The following is a 19,874-nucleotide window of genomic DNA, read 5'->3' as shown; positions in this document are numbered from 1 at the left end:
GCTGGTCCTAAATATTCATAGTACCGGTAAGTTATATTTGTACGGTATCATAAAAAGAATAACAGCATTGATAGCCTATTATTACAATCATAGCAAAATGATGGTATACATTTGCTTAATTTGAAAGAAAACACCAAAATTGTTATGAATTGGCACAACGTTGGCAATGCTTCTGACCGAGGTTGGCCAATCACACAACAGTGTTTTGCAGCAATACCACATGAAAAAGGTTTGTGTTAGTATTTTTCAAGTTTAAAACAAATAAACCTGAAATAAAATCTTTGAGACCTTTTTGAACGCTTAATAAGAAGTATTGAAATTGTTGGCGTATTGTTGGCAATGTTGGACGAAATTGCCGACCTTGTGCCCTCACATCCAGCATATAGCCAACGTTGCAATTGTTTATTTTGTAGAAACGTGTAGGCTAATGGAAACTTCAAACTGTTTCGGTATCAAGCACGTTATCGCGTTCGCGTTTTGTTGCTCCTACCTTTTTCTAGACCTCTGCTCAGTTTGGCATAAACAAACTGAAATGAAACTACTTTGTTGGCAAAGCATTGGCTACTCTTCTGACCAACGCTGGTCTTAAATATTCATAATATAGCCTACTTGTACGGTATCAGAAAATAATAACAGCATTGATCGCCTACTATTAAAATTTAAAATTGTAGCAAAATGATGGCATACATTTGCATAATTTGAAAGAAAACACTGAAATTGTTATGAATTGGCACAACGTTGGCAATGCTTCTGACCGATGTTAGCCAATCACACAACTGTGTTTTGCAGCAATACCACGTGAAAAGAGGTTTGTGTTAGTATTTTTCAAGTTTAAAACAAATAAACCTGAAATAAAATCTTTGAGACCTTTTTGAACGCTTAATAAGAAGTATTGAAATTGTTGGCAATGTTGGACGAAATTGCCGACCTTGTGCCCTCACATCCAGCATATAGCCAACGTTGCAATTGTTTATTTTGTGGAAACGTGTAGGCTAATGGAAACTGTAAAACTGTTTCGGTCAAGCACGTTATCTCGTTCGCGTTTTGTTGCTCCTACCTTTTTCTTGACCTCTGCTCAGTTTGGCATAAACAAACTGAAATGAAACTATACTTTGTTGGCAAAGCATTGGCTACTCTTCTGACCAACGCTGGTCTTAAATATTCATAATATACTTGTACGGTATCAGAAAATAATAACAGCATTGATAGCCTACTATTAAAATTTAAAATTGTAGCAAAATGATGGCATACATTTGCATAATTTGAAAGAAAACACTGAAATTGTTATGAATTGGCACAACGTTGGCAATGCTTCTGACCGATGTTAGCCAATCACACAACTGTGTTTTGAAGCAATACCACGTGAAAAGAGGTTTGTGTTAGTATTTTTCAAGTTTGAAACAAATAAACCTGAAATAAAATCTTTGAGACCTTTTTGAACGCTTAATAAGAAGTATTGAAATTGTTGGCATATTGTTGGCAATGTTGGACAAAATTGCCGACCTTGTGCCCTCACATCCAGCATATAGCCAACGTTGCAATTGTTTATTTTGTGGAAACGTGTAGGCTAATGGAAACTTTAAACTGTTTCGGTCAAGCACGTTATCTCGTTCGCGTTTTGTTGCTCCTACCTTTTTCTAGATCTCTGCTCAGTTTGGCATAAACAAACTGAAATGAAACTACTTTGTTGGCAAAGCATTGGCTACTCTTCTGACCAACGCTGGTCTTAAATATTCATAATATACTTGTACGGTATCAGAAAATAATAACAGCATTGATCGCCTATTATTAAAATTTAAAATTGTAGCAAAATGATGGCATACATTTGCATAATTTGAAAGAAAACGCCAAAATTGTTATGAATTGGCACAACGTTGGCAATGCTTCTGACCGATGTTAACCAATCACACAACTGTGTTTTGAAGCAATACCACATGAAAAGAGGTTTGTGTTAGTATTTTTCAAGTTTAAAACAAATAAACCTGAAATAAAATCTTTGAGACCTTTTTCAACGCTCAATAAGAAGTATTGAAATTGTTGGCGTATTGTTGGCAATGTTGGCAAAATGTTGGACGAAATTGCCGACCTTGTGCCAACATACCCAGCATATAGCCAATGCTGGCCCAGCAATCAATGTTTGCTGGGTAACTTATCATGAAAAAATGCCAAAAAATTGAATTAACTGACAAAACATTTTTTCCAGCCAAACCACCTAAGAAAAAGCCAAGTTTCTGAAATTTGGCATTAAAACTGGCAACCCCGTAAAGACTCAACGTTGATGTAACATGTATAGTAACATGTAATAAGTATAGTCAGTGATGGGCATTATCGGCGATAATTATCGGCGATAAACTTTTATCGCTTATCGTTATCGCTCAATTATTTTTTCATTTATCGTTTATCGTTATCGCCAAAGGCAATATTTGATTATCGCCGATAATTAATCGCCGATAAATTTTATTTTGGATCAACACACAAGTGGAAAGATCATGAAAAGTAATATTTTTACTAGCCACCTAGTTAATGAAACTAAAATTAAAACCAGTTCTTCTTCAGTGCCTGAAGTGTGTGTGCACAGGTCGTTATCAGGGGAGGGGGCACGCCCCCCTGCAGCGACGGCCCTGAAAACACAATAATTTTTAGAGTTGCAATGCAATGAAATGCATGCAACAAGTCTCTTGTTGTTTTGCTGCAATGGGCAATCGCGAGTGAATTATACAATTAAAATGTAAGCGCACAGGCGGCACAACTTCCTTTGAAGCAAAGCGAAAGAAATTGGCAAGTGGTTTGTTAAAGTGTCGCAATGCGAGGCCGCTTTTACATTGAAAACATGGTCTTTCGCGCCACCTCACGATCAACTATTTTATTCTTGTTTTTTTCTTTTTTCGTTGGATGTGTTAGTTTTTAGTAATTGTCGTAAAAAAATAATCTCGTCAAAAAATATCTCTCTAGTCAAAACATGAAACTTACTGTTTTAAGCGCATTAAATCTTTAGATGAGTAGATTAACTAAAATTGCAAGAACTTGCCTTGAGACGTGCGGTTACGTCACAAACTCAGATTAAAAGACAAAATTCACACACAATAACAACACATCGGTTATAGACTGTAAGATCGATTTTTTTCTAGCTTGGCGATATAACTTTAATCCAAAAATAATAACCGAATGCGTAAGTGCCATTTAACTTAAAAAGTTAACCCATTTGTGCCAAAAGTGAAAGTACTTAAAAAAACTTTCGGAAAATTTAAATATTGCATAATTATGACCTAAAAAACATATCACAATTATTTGTTTTCTAATTGTGTTTGTACTTTTTGAGAAAAAAGTCGTCCTATATATAAGACGCTAGACAAATCCGTTATCAAATTTTACAAGTTTCTTGTGCGTAATGCTTAAGCGTTATTACATTTTACTTATCGCTCAAACTGATAAATGGGAAATGTCTTGTTCATGTCATTATTGTCATCGAGCATTTTATTGAAATGAAAGTTCAAAAATATGAAGATGAAAATTAGCAAAGTAACACAACATCACTAAAACAAGTCATTGCGGAATATGATATTGCTTGAAGCATTTAACATGCAGACCGACATCACATTTTTTGCATCTTGTAGTAGTTTTTGCATGACAATAGGCGGATCGAGTTACGTGGTAAAATTATGCTAAATACAGTATAACCTTTCTCATTTACTGTAGCCTACCTATGTGACATAGCCTACCTCAATCAAATATTTTTATTCCCACTAATACAGTGCCTACATTGTAATTCTTATCTCAACAACTCAGCGTTCTGCCATTGCTTTAATGATGGTGTTCACAAAATAAACAAAAAAAAATTATCTGAAATTATCAGTAAGTTACGATAATTATGTTATTGTTCTTAAACAAACACGACTAATTTGACAAGCGTGATGGATTTCACAGTATGCACATTTTTACTACAATAACGCTTAAGATTACTGATAAATTTTCAAGCATTTTGCGTTTTTGGGAATTTTTTCAATTATTGCTGACTTTGGTATTTTCATTTGATTTAATTATTTTGCCAACTGCACGTAAGCGGCAGTGTAACTCAATTGATAAAAGCATCCAACTGGTATCTGAAGGTAGGCTATAATTATAAGCACAACGGTTACCCCAGTGATTTGATTCTGGATCAAGAGGTTGAAGATTCGATACCCACTGCCGCTATTGCGATTCTATGTATGCATAACTTACAAAAAGTTTTGTCCCTTTACAGTATATTATGTTCGATTTTTTGGCATGTTGATGAAAACAGTTCGTGCTGCATGGGATGGGGCAGCGCTAATCAAAAAAAAAAAAAAATTATCGTTATCGGACATTATCGGCGATAATTTATCGTTTATCGTTATCGCTTAACTTTTTTTTGATTTATCGTTTATCGTTATCGCTTTAGGCATTTTTCGTTTATCGATTATCGTCATCGCTTAACTGAAAAATGAGTTATCGCGCCCAACACTGAGTATAGTGACACAAATGAAAGTAAATTCTTAAATAAATAGAGGTTTTTTATATTGGTCTGTGGCCCAATTCAAAATGCTCTCTGGCCCACCAGTGGGCCATGGCCCACTGGTTGAGAACCGCTGATTTAGAAAGAGATGAGTGGAGGATGGGGATTGTTCATGGAAATTCACAGATTTGGGCGATGCCGAATGAGATCGAACTGATTGTTATCAACGTTCTTATCCAATGTGGAAGATTTAGTGTTTGATTGTATCCCAGGTGGTCTAGTGGTTAGGATTCGTGGCTCTCACCCACGCGGCCCGGGTTCGATCCCGATCTGAGAACATGTTTCAGCATTGGTGGTTCAGTGTTAGACACCTCGCCTGCCAAGCGGGAGGCCCGGGTTCGACTCCAGGCCAATGCACTTTAATGTTGTTTGACCATTTTGTTTCGTTATAAAATGAAACTATTTCGTTCTCACAATTTCTCCATGATAAGAGTTTCCAAATATCAAATCATTGGAACTTTTCTTTTACAAAACAACAATCCAGTTGCCATTCGACTTGGGTATTGACTTGAGCAACATGCACAAACGATAAAGCAAAGTAAAGTAAAAGTGAAGTAAGTAAGTAAGTAAGTAAATAAGTAAGTAAGTAAGTAAGTAAGAAAGTAAGTAAGTAAGTAAGTAAGTAAGTAAGTAAGTAAGTAAGTAAGTAAGTAAGTAAGTAAGTAAGTAAGTAAGTAAGTAAGTATGTAAGTAAGAAAGTAAGTAAGTGGGTAAGGAAGTAAGTAAGTAAATAAGTAAGTAGGTAAGTAAGTAAGTAAATAAGTAAGTAAGTAAGTAATGTAAGTAATAGTAAAACAAAGAAACACAATGTGTTCATCAACACAAAAAAATTTCAGATGCTCATAATTTACATAAAAACAATCTTTTGGATGATCGATTATGCATGCTCGTCCGCATAAGTCTTAATTTCTTTTGACAAGAATAAATCTGAAAAAATACACAAACCTTTCATTCCGATAAAAAAAGTTGATCGTTATAGCTTCTTTGTTGATTTGAATTTTTCTGATTAGCCAATTTACAATTTGTTTTCCTTTTAATTGAAATATTTCACCACATTTATGTCTATTTTATTCTGACGTGATATTCTGAAATGAGGCAGACGATGACATGCTGCTGCTCCTGCGAGCATTGTGCAATGTTCCACTTGCAATAAAAGGAGTTTCAATCCTCAACCGTGCCATCATCATGGTTGTTCCATTTAGAAAGGAAAGTTAATGGCTTATGATCCGTTTGCAAAATAAATTGTTTTCCCATCAGAAACAGACGGAATTTGTTAATGCCCCAAATTATTGCAAGACTTTCCTTTTCTATAGTTGAGTATCTCTGTTCGGTTCCAATTGTTCTTATCCAATTGTGGATGATTTAGTGTTTGATTGGTGGTCTAGTGGTCTAGTGGTTAGGATTCGTGGTTCCCACCCACGTGGCCCGGCTTTGATTCCCGGTCTGGGAACATGTAAGCATTGGTGGTTCAGTGGTAGAATCCTCGCCTGCAACGCGGAAGGCCCGGGTTTGATTCCCGGCCAATGCACTTTAATGTTGTTTGACCATTTTGTTTCGTCATAAAATGAAACTATTTCGTTCTCACAATTCTCCATAATAAGAGTTTCTTAATATCAAATCATTGGAACTTTTCTTTTACAGGACAACAATCCAGTTGCCATTCGACTTGGGTATTGACTTGAGCAATATGCACAAACGATAAAGCAAAGTAGAGTAGTTAGTAAGTAAGTAAGTAAGTAAGTAAGTAAGTAAGTAAGTAAGTAAGTAAGTAAGTAAGTAAGTAAGTAAGTAAGTAAGTAAGTAAGTAAATAAGTAAGTAAGTAGGAAGTAAGTAAGTAAGTAAGTAGGTAAGTAAGTAAGTAAGTAAGTAATAGTAAAGTAAGTAATAGTAAAGTAAAGAAACACAATGTGTTCATCAACACAAAAAAATTCTAGATGCTCATAGTTTACATCAAACAATCTTTTAGATGATCATGCATGCATGCTCGTCCGCATAAGTCTTAATTTCTTTTAACAAGAATAAATCTGCAAAAATACACAAACCTTTCATTCCGATAAAAATGTTGATCGTTATAGCTTCTTTGTTGATTTGAATTTGTCTGATTAGCCAATTTACAATTTGTTTTCCTTTTAATTGAAATATATCACCACATTTATGTCTATCTTATTCTGACGTGAGATTCTGAAATGAGGCAGACGATGACATGCTGCTGCTGCTGCGAGCTTTGTGCAACCTTCCACTTGCAATCCTCAACCGTGCCATTATCATGGTTGTTCCATTTAGAAAGAGATGAGTGGAAGATGGGGACTATTCATGGAAATTCAAAGATTTGGGCCATGCCAAATGAGATCGAACTGATTGTTATCAACGTTCTTATCCAATTGTGGAAGATTTAGTGTTTGATTGTATCCCAGGTGGTCTAGTGGTTAAGATTCATGGCTCTCACCCACGCGGCCCGGGTTCCATTCCCGGTCTGGGAACATGTTTAAGCATTAGTGGTAGAATCCTCGCCTGCCACGCGGGGGGCCTGGGTTCGATTCCTGTCCAATGCACTTTAATGTTGTTTGACCATTTTGTTTCGTTATGAAATGAAACTATTTCGTTCTCACAATTTCTCCATGATAAGAGTTTCCAAATATCAAATCATTGGAACTTTTCTTTTACAAGACAACAAACCAGTTGCCATTCGACTTGGGTATTGACTTGAGCAATATGCACAAATGATAAAGCAAAGTGAAGTAAAAGTGAAGTAATTAAGTAAGTAAGTAAGTAAGTGGGTAAGTAAGTAAGTAAGTAAGTAAGTAAGTAAGTAAGTAAGTAAGTAAGTAAGTAAGTAAGTAAGTAAGTAAGTAAGTAAGTAAGTAAGTAAGTAAGTAAGTAAGTAAGTAAGTGGGTAAAAAAGTGGGTAAGTAAGTAAGTAAGTAAAGTAAGCAATAGTAAAGTAAAGAAACACAATCTGTTCATGAACACAAAAAAATTCCAGATGCTCATAGTTTACATAAAACAATCTTTTGGATAATCGAATATGCATGCTCGTCCGCATAAGTCGTAATTTCTTTTGACAACAAGAGTAAATCTGAAAAAATACACAAACCTTTCATTCCGATAAAAAAGTTGATCGTTATAGCTTTTTTGTTGATTTGAATTTTTCTGATTAGCCAATTTACAATTTGTTTTCCTTTTAATTGAAATGTTTCACCACATTTTTGTCTGATTTAATCTGACGTGATATTCTGAAATGAGGCAGACGATGACATGCTGCTGCTGCTGCGAGCTTTGTGCAATGTTCCACTTGCAATAAAAGGAGTTTCAATCCTCAACCGTGCCATCATCATGGTTGTTCCATTTAGAAAGAGATGAATGGGAGATGGGGACTGTTCATGGAAATTCACAGATTTGGGCTCTGCTAAATGAGTTCGAACTGATTGTTATCAACGTTCTTATCCAAATGTGGAAGATTTAGTGTTTGATTGTATCCCAGGTGATCTAGTGGTTAGGATTCGTGGCTCTCACCCACGTGGCCCGGGTTCGATTTTCGGTCTGGGAACATGTTTCAGCATTGGTGGTTCAGTGGTAGGATCTTCGCCTGCCACGCGGGGGGCCGGGTTCGATTCCAGGCCAATGCACTTTAATGTTGTTTGACCATTTTGTTTCGTTATAAAATGAAACTATTTCGTTCTCACAATTTCTCAATGATAAGAGTTTCCTAATATCAAATCATTGGAACTTTTTGTTTACAAGAGAACAATCCAGTTGCCATTCGACTTATGCACAAACGATAAAGCAAAGTAAAGTAAAAGTGAAGTTAGTAAGTAAGTAAGTGGGTAAGTAAGTAAGTAAGTAAAGTAAGTAATAGTAAAGTAAAGAAACACAATGTGTTCACGAACACAAAAAAATTCCAGATGCTCATAGTTTACATAAAACAATCTTTTGGATGATCGATTATGCATGCTCGTCCGCATAAGTCGTAATTTCTTTTGACAACAAGAATATATCTGAGAAAATACACAAACTTTTTATTCCGATAAAAAAGTTGATCGTTATAGCTTCTTTGTTGATTTGAATTTTTCTGATTAGCTATTTTACAATTTGTTTTCCTTTTAATTGAAATATTTCACCACACTTTTGTCTGATTTATTCTGACGTGATATTCTGAAATGAGTCAGATGATGACATGCTGCTGCTGCTGCTGCGAGCTTTGTGCAACCTTCCACTTGCAATAAAAGGAGTTTCAATCCCCAACCGTGCCATTGTTGTTCTATTTAGAGAAAGATGAATGGAGGATGAGGACTGTTCATGGAAATTCACTGATTTGGGCGATGCCGAATGAGATCAAACTGATTGTTATCAACGTTCTTATCCAATCGTGGAAGATTTAGTGTTTGATTGTACCAGGAGTGGTCTAGTGGTTAGGATTCGTTACTTTCACCCACGCGGCCCGAGTTCGATTCCAGGTCTGGGAACATGTTTCAGCATTGGTGGTTCATTGGTAGAATCCTCGCCTGCCACGCGGGGGGCCCGGGTTCGATTCCCGGCCAATGCACTTTAATGTTGTTTGACCATTTTGTTTCGTTATAAAATGAAATTATTTCGTTCTCACAAATTCTCCATGATAAAAGTTTCCTAATATCAAATTATTGGAACTTTTTTTTTACAAAACAATAACTCAGTTGCCATTCGACTTGGACTTTGAGCAATATACACAAACGATAGTAAAGAAACACAATGTGATCACGAACACAAAAAAATACCAGGTGCTCATAGCTTACATAAAACAATTTTTTGGATGATCGATTAGTGTGCATGCTCGTCTGGATAAGTCGCAATTTTTTATTCGACAAAATCAATCTGAAAATCTACACAATCATTTCTTTCCGATGAAAACAGTTGAAGTTTCTAAAAGCTTTTTTGTTGATTTGAAGTTTTCTGATCAAAACTACAATTTGTTTTCTAATTGAAATGTTTCACCACATTTATGTCTATTTTATTCTGACATGAGATTCTGAAAAGAGGCAGACGATAACATGTTGCTGCTGAGAGCTTTGGTTTGGAACAGTAGCTTATAACTGCCACATATGTAACAAAGAACATCAGGGTCATTTTCACACTTTTTTGAAGATGTCATTCTGCTACTTATTCACACCACAAACAGAATTAACACCTTGCTAATATGAAAAAATCTGAATACATGAAAATTCAAATAAGAATGAGTCATAGACAAGTTTCACATAAGCTTAAATCTCCACGTTCAGCGAAAAAGATAAAACCGATGTTATATATCAAAAAGTAGAATGGTACTAAGCATTCAGGCGAAAGTGCATGTCACCCTGCCTGTAAGGAGTGGTTTATGGACAGTTCTTTCTCAGAAGGTACATAAGTTGGATGGTCTACCATAGACAAATGGTCCACTAGCCAGATGGTCTAGGTGACTCATTTGACCAGTGGACCATCTAGCTAGGGGGGCTTCTGACTAGTGTACCTTCTGAAGATAGGTTGGTCACTCCAATAGTCATGGTGTCATGGTCATCATACATCTCCAAGTGTTACAAAATAAAATCATTTCCATGAATATGACAAATTTTCAAACACTATTGGCTCATAAGGTCTTTATAAAACGGTAACAGTAAGAGAAAATTCGGCCAAAAAGCCAATATTATGAGAAAAAATATCATGCAAAAATCTCAAAAACCTGATGTGATGGGTAAAATCTGATGTGATTTTTGAAATCAGCAGCCTCAATATACCCCAAATCACATCTTACATTGCAGACACAAATTTTTTTATCTTTTTTGTTGGCCTGTGTTATGCATGCTCGTCCGCATAAGTCTTAATTTCTTTTGACAACAAGAATAAATCTGAAAAAATACACAAACCTTTCATTCCGATAAAAAAGTTGATCGTTATAGCTTCTTTGTTGATTTGAATTTTTCTGATTAGCCAATTTACAATTTGTTTTCCTTTTAATTGAAATATTTTACCACTTTATGTCTATTTTATTCTGACGTGATATTCTGAAATGAGGCAGATGATGACATGCTGCTGCGAGCTTTGTGCAACCTTCCACTTGCAATAAAAGGAGTTTCAATCCTCAACCGTGCCATTGTTGTTCCATTCAGAAAGAGATGAGTGGAGGATGGGGACTGTTCATGGAAATTCACAGATTTGGGCGATGCCGAATGAGATCGAACTGATTGTTATCAACGTTCTTATCCAATTGTGGAAGATTTAGTGTTTGATTGTATCCCAAGTGGTCTAGTGGTTAGGATTCGTTACTCTCATCCACGCGGTCCGGGTTCGATTCCGATCTGGGAAAATGTTTCAGCATTGGTGGTTCATTGGTAGAATCCCCGCCTGCCACGCGGGGGGCCCGGGTTCGATTCCCGGCCAATGCACTTTAATGTTGTTTGACCATTTTGTTTCGTTATAAAATGAAACTATTTCCTTCTCAGAATTTCTCCATGATAAGAGTTTCCTAATATCAAATCAATGGAAGTTTTCTTTTACAAGACAACAATTCAGTTGCCATTCGACTTGGATTTTGAGCAATATACACAAACGATAGTAAAGAAACACAATGTGATCACGAACACAAAAAATTCCAGGTGCTCATAGTTTACATAAAACAATCTTTTGGATGATCGATTATTGTGCATGCCCGTCTGGATAAGTCGCAATTTTTTAGTCGACGAAAATAAATCTGAAAATATACACAATCATTTCATTCTTGGCTTGTTTTTCATATAAAAGCAACTTGAATAAAATTTAACAGTCAAATCACAGTCTCTGTATTACTAATCTGGAAGGCTAACGAAAAAGGCAGTTGTTGTCGCTCGTGAAACAGCGCCCCTAGTGGTGCATCAGAATATTATGAAAGCATAGCCAGTGCTTCCACTTTGAAGGATTTTATCCCGAAATCGGGATTTTTCAACGCTTCGAAGGATAAACAAAAAGAAAGAACAGAAGATAGGAAGGATTTTTTAAGGATTTTTAACAATTTTACAAGGTAACTTTGTCTTAAAAAGGGAATTGTTGTTTTTAGCAATTTTAAAGAAAAACTTTTTAATATGATCTGGAATGACAATGATCAGCTGGTTTCCGTCGTCCCTCGACATCCAGAATCCTCTTACTCTCTTTCCCATCCTCAAATCATTTTTCATTTTCAATCATTTTATTTTGTCGCTTGATTTCTTTCTCACCTTTCTGTCGTTTAATTTCTTTTCTCGCCATTTTGGGAATTAGACGCGAGTGCAGTGGCCAGTGAGTGAGTTAGTTCTCAATTCTTTTAGTTAAAATTAGGTAATCCGTTGATTTACAGTTGAACTTGAGTAGCAATGACAAAGTTCACTGAGGTTCGACTTTCGACGTACAGTTAGGTATGATAAGCTTAAGCTAGTGATATCTTTCCGGTTTATAAAAGTTAGTTTATGCCTATGCTAACTGATTATGGTGTCATAATAATAGAGGCTAGGCTATGTACTGTGTATACAACATGTAATGTAGTGTACACAGTCAGACTGAGTTAGTATCATGAATCAATCAATCATTTTATTTTTTGTCATTAACGCGTCTGGGACGAAAAAGATACTAACTACAAAAATCGATATAAACCTACCAGCACGTTAACGAACGGGAAAAGATGGCAAAACCTTGAAAGGTTTAAAACGTGCCTGAATGAAAAATTATGTAGTAGGCTATATATCAGTAGTTAGCACGGCCACAAAACCCCAAAAAACAAATAGCAAAAAATAAAACAAAAACAGAAAAGCACACATGTAGTATTGAATGACAGCCTAATGAAAAGTATTGTGGATTGAATTTGCCAGTTCCAATATTGATGTGGATGAGCAGTCATAATAATAATAATAATAGGATGGAGAAAGAAAACCGGACATAAAAGAAACCCATCCTCAGGCAAAAGCCCGTTTCAATGTGGCCCAGGAGAGCAGGTGTTGAGCTCTTTCTATGGTTAGACTGCACATCACACAGTAGCCTAAGACGATTGAGGTTTGATATCCAGTGTAAGTTATTGTTTCTTGTCCTGGTGGGTGATGGAATGGATCCTTGAGTTTTTTGTCAGTCTCAGATAATTGTGAAGACGTTACTGACAAGGAGAAAAGAGATAGTCTAGCCAATAGTGTTGAGTTAGCCAAATGTTTGCAGCTTAGGCCTACTCGTTAACAATTCTTCACAACAGCATTATCGGTTAGCCGGGTTATTATGATTATTCTTGTATTTTTTTGTTTAGCCTATGTCTTTTTGCATGTATGGTACATACAGTAGAATTCGCCTATAACGGCTTCGTTTATAACGTCAATTCGCCTATTACGTCACATTTCGCTCGGTCCTGGCAGAATTCCTATCTTTTACGTACATTGTAGTTCGGCTATAACAGCATCGCCTATAACGTCAATTTGCATGTAACAGCACCCTTTATTGGTCCCCAGAGGTCTTTTGTTCGTTTATAACGTCACTTTAAGCCTTCACCACGAACGGTCAGTCTTTTAATCCAGTTAGCGCTGCTGCTTGCAAAATGTCTTCCCTATATTTTGCTACGTCGTTCGCAGCATGGACTTTAATTCCAGAAACGTGTGATTTTACTGAGTATTCCGAAAGTGATGAAAACGTCATAACTTGTGAAACAGTAACAGAGAGCGACATTTTGCATGACATACATGTACAAACTGCCGCAGAAGATATCGTACAAAAGGAGGCCGATGATGATGGTGATGGCGACGATCCTGTAGAAGCCGTTTCAACCCCAGTAGAAGCCCTGAAGTCAATCAGACAACTAGACCGATACTTCCGAAGTCACGACGATAGCGAGCAAATCCTACATTATTTAGCAAAAGCTGAACGCTATGTGGTAGAAAAATCCGTGTCAAAACCGAAACAGCTGAAGATCAATGCCTTTTTTGCTAATAAACTTCTCTACTACTCAGGGCCGGATTTAGCCGATGGGGGGCCCGGGGCACTTTTAGATCGGGGGGCCTCCGTACAAAAAATTTTTTTGCGCTCACGGCGCGAAAAACCGTCTCTACGTTTACAGTAGCATCAGTCCAGTACTGCACAGCATTTTGCAGAAACTTTAAAGGCCAAAAGGAAAAAAATAACACAAAATCACATTTTTTTCCACATAGGGGGGCCCTTCAAAAGTCAAGAGGCCCGGGGCAACTGCCCCCCCCCTAAATTCGGGCCTGCTACCACTGTGTGTAATGAGCTGTATTGCGCAAATTTCCTGTACCTTTTGCTGTAGATTATTTTTTTTAAATAATTTCTTAATTTACTGTGTTTTCTGCATGACTTTTGTCAGTTTGGTGGTACACAGTAAACCTGACTGGATTATACACCTCTTTCTTTAATCAAAAGACAGTTTTGGAATAGTTTGCGGTAGTTCGTCTATAACGTCAATTCGGCTATAACGTCACTTTTTGCAATCCCCTAGAGGTGCCGTTATAGGCGAATTCTACTGTAAATAATATGGACTTATTGGTCTGATGCAAATAAATAGTAATAATAATATTATCAATATGGTATGAAGCAGTGTATGAAGTTTGGAAATCTAGCCAATGAAATACTTAACTGCTTCAGGGTTAGCCTTCGTGTTGAAAAAGTTAGCTTTCAAAAGCATAATAGGCCTATGCAATTATATATAACTTACACCATTACGATGGTGCTACTTTAGAAGTACATTAATTCAATAATTCCGTAGCTATATATACATTTTGAGGTACCGATAATGAACGTTCTTCCTTGGGTGCCATTTTTTGCATACTATATATAGCAATTGAACGTGACTTATTTTACACATATGAATTACGTACATTACTCAAGCCTTAAAACTCGTATTTTTTTTCCGGCAGCCATCGTGGCCTACCGAGAGCTCCTTCTCGGCGGCCAAATCTGCGTGCTTGGAGGCCAAAATACAATAACGATACCACAAGTAAATACCCAGTAAACATTTTTCCTTGGCCCAACGTTGGCTGACAGTTGTTCGGGTTGGCTGAGGGTAGTGTAGTTTTGCCAACTTTTGAAATATTTTAATTGAAGATACCTTCGAAGAATTGTTTAAGTTTGCTTCATCGTATTCCTTTTACAATTGTAATGGGACAATGAAAATGCAAAAAAACTTAAAATTAGGAAGTCGGTTTTTCCAATGTTGGTGTGCAGTTGTACAGAACGTTGGGCCAACGTCATTATTTGCGGGCGAACTACGGTAACCCCTCAATTTTTTTACGTTATTGCGATAAGCAAAAAAAAAATTTGAAATGTTTTTCTAAATCATGCATCACTATGAATATCACTAATTCTGAAAAATAAAACACTAATTTGCAAATTTAGCTGCAGTTTTTCAAGTTTGTTAGCAGCAGCTAGTTTTTTTATTGTTCTACTATGGCTCTAAATAACTATACTCTGCCTTCTTAAAATTGATCAGGGCTGTAGTTTCATCTCGCAATTTTTACGTGCTCCGTTCATTTTTGTTTTCGAAGTTTTCATTTTATTTTCGAAAAAAATTATGACAACACTAAGCTGAATAATTGGACCACAGTTTCCCGTACCATGTGTTTCAGGCAAGCACTTTAAAAAAACCATAAACATCTTATAACAACTAGACAGCGCATCTCGATTGAAGAAATTAAAAAAAGGCATTCGCCATTGTTACTGTCTCAAATTTGCGTGAAAGCTGCGCTGTTACAGCCAAGCCATACAACAAAATCTGTCATTTTTACACTGATTCAACGTCTACAGACGTTTGTTAAGACAGAATTTTTGTTAAGCGTTTTACGAACCAATTTAGCTTGTATTTGCTTGCAGGTTTTCTTACCAATGCGGTAAAACCTAATTTTTAAATAACATTTGGACACAGTTTTGACTAGTGTAAAAATATGATTATTGGTAACGGTGCATTCAAACACATGATCCGAGAGATTAGTAAATATCTTGGAATAATATTTACTCCTTTTATCATCTGAATTGTATTTTCTTCGTTTTCTACATCCATATGCACAGCACGCCATATCTAAAGCATTGACAAACGCGAGTAATTGGTACATTGTAAAAAATGGCGGACATCTGAACAGAGTCACTATATACATAGTCTGGAAAGTCAATGGCAAATCTGCCTGAGGTTGTTGTTTACAGCGCCACCTAGGAGAGCTATGGTTAAATCACAGAATCTGCTTGGAAGGTATGCAAATACAGGCATATTGTCTACTATCAACGGCGAAACTGTGCATGATATTGTGGTTGCAGACTTGTTTTAAACTATTGTAGAATGTTTAGGATGTTAGTTACAGTTATTATCCAGAAAAATTCGTTTGGTCTACTTTTCTGAGGCTTAGTTTAGCATGACTACAAGTAGTTAAAAGATGATGTGAGTTTTCAAATTACTAAGGAATTGATTAGTTTATAGTTTGAAGTAGTGGTCTTTAAAGTTCATAAGTTTCAATGTACCAAGTATATACATCAGCTTACTAATTGAAGGGATTAATTACTAAATATTTGTGAAAGCTTTAAGCTGAAGTAGGCTTGAAATTAGTACCGTAATTGGCAGATGCTACTTAGCCAGCATCATTTCCAAAAACATTGTTTGATCGATTAATTCAGTTGACAGTTATTTTAAAAAGGTCTATAAAGTTGTTTTATTATGTGATACAACAAAACGGTGATAGGTTTCAATCTGTGATACTCAAAATAACCGCTCCCAAAAATAATGTATAAACAAAGAGCATTAGCAAGACAAATTTGAGTACCGGTAAGTATGTAGGTTCAGTAATTTAAAGCAACAATGTCATAAATATTAAAAGTCCTGAGATTTAACTTAAAACTAGTTAGGCTGAAGGAAGATACAGCAGAATCAGATACGGTACCTACCGTAACTTGTTCCATATTTGGGGAACCTGGTTTGCGACATAGCATAATTGGTTATGTAGGCTACAGACTGGAAATTTGATTGAATGGACCAGTTAAGGCAGTTATGCTGACAAAGGTTATGTTTTGTTTATTTCCTTTGTGTTGTAATTTTTTATTAGCATGCCATTTTTTTGTAGGTCATCAGTCTACTTTGAGACTGCTAGCAAACACTGGTTTAATGCAGTAACCGGTTAACCACTACTTTGCTTTGTATCATCTTCTTTTCGCCCTTTTTCACATCACAGAAAACATAGGCTAGCTTATGACTGCTTGAGGTTTCAGTGGCATGGCTGAAGTTTTTCTTGTTGAAGTGGCTACCGTTACTAATTGCTTGTGATCTGCTTGACATATGTTACAAAATACCTATAGGCTATCATAACGTGTCAAAATCAACAACTTGGCATTAGGTTGCATCCCAATTTCTTAACTAATTCACATATTTAAAATGAACTGCCAAGTTGTTGATTTTGACAATTTGAATATTTCAGATATGTTACATTTTAGCATGTTACTTGTGGGCCTGTCATTCCTGATTTTGAAAACAATTTATATGCTTAATACAAATAGAGAATGTTCATAAATACAGTATATAATATATATATATATATATTTCTTACAATGCAGCAATAAGTGTACAAAAAGGTTTACAATTATACAATTCTTAAAAGTCATTAAAATGTTGTCACAATGCTTGGAAGCTCTTCAAGACATGAGTGAAGAACATCTTATATTTTTCGATAAGGTATGTTGAGCTTGACTTCTTTACATGCAAAATACTATTCAACCAAATATAGTTATTACTATCTAAACCTAAAGCTTACTGGTTAACAATTCTCCGCAACAGCATTATCTGTTAACCGGGTTATTATATTGTGATTATTCTTGTATTTTTTTTTGTCTTTTTGCATGTATGGTAATTAATATGGACTTATTGGTGTGATGCAAATAAATTGTAATAATAATATTATCAATATGAAATTTGGAAATCTAACCAATGAAATACTTAACTGCTTCAGGGCCTTCAGGTTGAAAAAGTTAGCTTTCAAAAGCATATTATGCAATATACACGATTATGCTGGTGCTACTTTAGAAGTGCATTAATTCAATAATTTTGAGATACCAGTAATGAACGTTCTTCTTTGGATGCCATTTTTTTGCATACTATATATAGCAATTGAACGTGACTTATTTTACATTACTGGTATGCTAAAGAACAATGGCATCACATGGTCACCTTAGTTCGGAGATATTAATGGCACTTGATGAAGATGGTGCATTAGGCTACTGAATTTATTTGTATTTTACAGTTGAATGAAGATTTGGATGGTGGAAATTCGCCTATGAAGGGGGAATTTTCTTCGAAAAGTGGGGAATTACACTGACATATTGCTCAATGAAATCAACAACCTTAATCTGCCTAATGCATATCATGAGTATTGTAAACTAAATGTAAAGAAAGCTTATTGCCGGACTTGGACTGTGGAAGGTATACAGCAATTCATTAACTGGAACCTCTACGATGGCGCTTTTGAAGAACTTTTCTAGACCCTTGCTATGTTGACATGTATTGCTTTCGCTGTGATGGTCAGAAATAAAAAAAAAAACTGAACTTATAAAAAAAAGTGCTGTATGCGTATGAGGAGTCATATTTTTACTTACCACTGCAAGACTTCTTACATGGTAGAAACAAAACAGCTAAACAATTGCATAAGCCGAACAGTGCACTTCGTAGGCCTAGCACTCCGAAAAGTATAAACAATTCTAAAAGCAAACATTGAAGGGGGATTCCTGTTGTATTTTGTTATCCGTTTTTGATTTGTACAATAAACATCGTAGCATGCTTTTCAAGCTGATTTCACAGCACATTACTTTAATAAAGAATAAAATAGGCTTTCTATTATACCGTAACTTAAATACTGTAAAAAGTACACAGAAGGGTGCCAATGCGGCAATGATGTAGTTGCAGTGAAAGTACAGTAAACCACTTTTATAATCCCCATTCATTCGAATGAACTAAAAAGTATAAGAAACCATGCGGATTAAAATTCTCGTTTATATACCCATACTGTATGTTATATGTGAGGTTTACTGTACCAGAATATACAGTATGCATTGTAGATACGGAGTTCCTTCAATGCAGGTACGGATTCTCAAAGTGCCAATTTCAATCACTGTTTTATGCAGTTTTGAGTAAAGCGCAGTATGCCAGAGTGGTTAGTCTAATGTTCACTCTCAACATTAGATCTCTTCACTGCAGAGTGCTTTACAATATCTAAACTTTTGGCGGTACTGCTAAACATTCGAACTGTAGACGCAGTATCACATGCAACTCTTTGATGCTGTCGACCGAAGTAATGTTCAAGAGGATCCTGCTTTATTCTTGCAAGTATGGTACATAATCTGCGCCAGTAGCAGACGTTTCCCAAATTATTGCTGGTAAGGACGATACGAGAAGAGCATCTGAAGCCTTACTTAGTAGCATATTCTCTCTATTGACATCCCCAACTAAATCTGAAAATCAATGACCTATCATAAATAACATTTAGCAATGTATGTTACAATTAGCACACGTGTTCATTACTAATTAACTAGTGTTAGCGCGTTGGGGCCGAGGCCGAGTGGTTAGCGCGTTGGGCTCGCAGTCGAGAGCTTGCATGTTCGACTTCAGCCACCCGCACTTACTGTTGTTTCTCTGGGCAAGAAACTTTACGATAATTGCCTCTACCTAGTGATCGATTTCGAGTAATGGGTAGTACCAAATTTAAGTCATAAGTAGAGTAGACAACCGGAAACAGACATTGCAGTCGGCTGCAGCGTGGGTCAGGTGTACGTCGAAAAGCGTACACCGATGCATAGCGCTCAAGTCCGCTTTCCCGCAATGCAGGATAAAGATAAACAAACAAACAAACACACTACACAGGGATGCTAGATTAGTGAATCTTCTCAATATACGAGTAAAGTAGCAGTGAGCACCATATGCTTATTGCTTAAATTTAAAAAAAAACATAATATGTGTGACACATTATGTGATTCACTAGGCATAAGCTCTTAATTTTTACTAATGTCAACCATCATGACATACAGCATAAAATTATACTATTTTATTGTGTTGATCTTACCTGATGAAACTGTTTTTCCCACTGTGCTGTTGAAACAGAAAACCTTTTCTTTTCATCACTTGGAACTTTGTACAAGTAACAAAATCCCATATTTGTAGTGTTGTTACATTGTGGTAAACAGCAGTTTATTCCACCCCATTTACGCTTAACTTGGGACATTATCAAACTAAATAATCATAACTAAGATAATTCACAACCCTACATAGAGTACAGCATTTGATTATGAACTGTAATGCTAATAACAACAAAAGATAATTGCTAACAAAGGTAGTGGTTAACCGGTTAATGCATTAGTGTCTGCTAGTAGTCTCAA

The 19,874-nt window shown here is 36.0% G+C and overlaps 1 long non-coding RNA gene and 5 other non-coding genes across 6 annotated transcripts; all 6 read left to right on the top strand.

Moving 5' to 3' along the window:
- Nucleotides 1-5,988: 5,988 nt before the first annotated feature.
- Nucleotides 5,989-6,059, top strand: Trnac-gca (transfer RNA cysteine (anticodon GCA)). The gene has a single exon. It is a non-coding gene; the product is annotated as a tRNA-Cys (tRNA).
- An 881-nt stretch (nucleotides 6,060-6,940) lies between these two features.
- Trnae-cuc (transfer RNA glutamic acid (anticodon CUC)) lies at nucleotides 6,941-7,012 on the top strand. Its single transcript has one exon. It is a non-coding gene; the product is annotated as a tRNA-Glu (tRNA).
- Nucleotides 7,013-8,007: 995 nt separating this feature from the next.
- On the top strand, nucleotides 8,008-8,079 carry Trnae-cuc (transfer RNA glutamic acid (anticodon CUC)). The gene has a single exon. It is a non-coding gene; the product is annotated as a tRNA-Glu (tRNA).
- Nucleotides 8,080-9,004: 925 nt separating this feature from the next.
- Nucleotides 9,005-9,075, top strand: Trnag-gcc (transfer RNA glycine (anticodon GCC)). Its single transcript has one exon. It is a non-coding gene; the product is annotated as a tRNA-Gly (tRNA).
- A 1,778-nt stretch (nucleotides 9,076-10,853) lies between these two features.
- Trnag-gcc (transfer RNA glycine (anticodon GCC)) lies at nucleotides 10,854-10,924 on the top strand. Its single transcript has one exon. It is a non-coding gene; the product is annotated as a tRNA-Gly (tRNA).
- Nucleotides 10,925-17,064: 6,140 nt separating this feature from the next.
- On the top strand, nucleotides 17,065-18,120 carry LOC145767014 (uncharacterized). Its single transcript, XR_014288735.1, has 2 exons — nucleotides 17,065-17,184; nucleotides 17,750-18,120. It is a non-coding gene; the product is annotated as an uncharacterized LOC145767014 (long non-coding RNA).
- Nucleotides 18,121-19,874: the final 1,754 nt, after the last annotated feature.

Source organism: Aplidium turbinatum, chromosome 3 (genome assembly GCF_918807975.1).
Source record: "Aplidium turbinatum chromosome 3, kaAplTurb1.1, whole genome shotgun sequence".
NCBI classification, from domain to species: Eukaryota; Metazoa; Chordata; class Ascidiacea; order Aplousobranchia; family Polyclinidae; genus Aplidium; species Aplidium turbinatum.
Note: the sequence above shows the minus strand (reverse complement) of the source record. Positions and strands in the feature narration are given on the sequence as shown.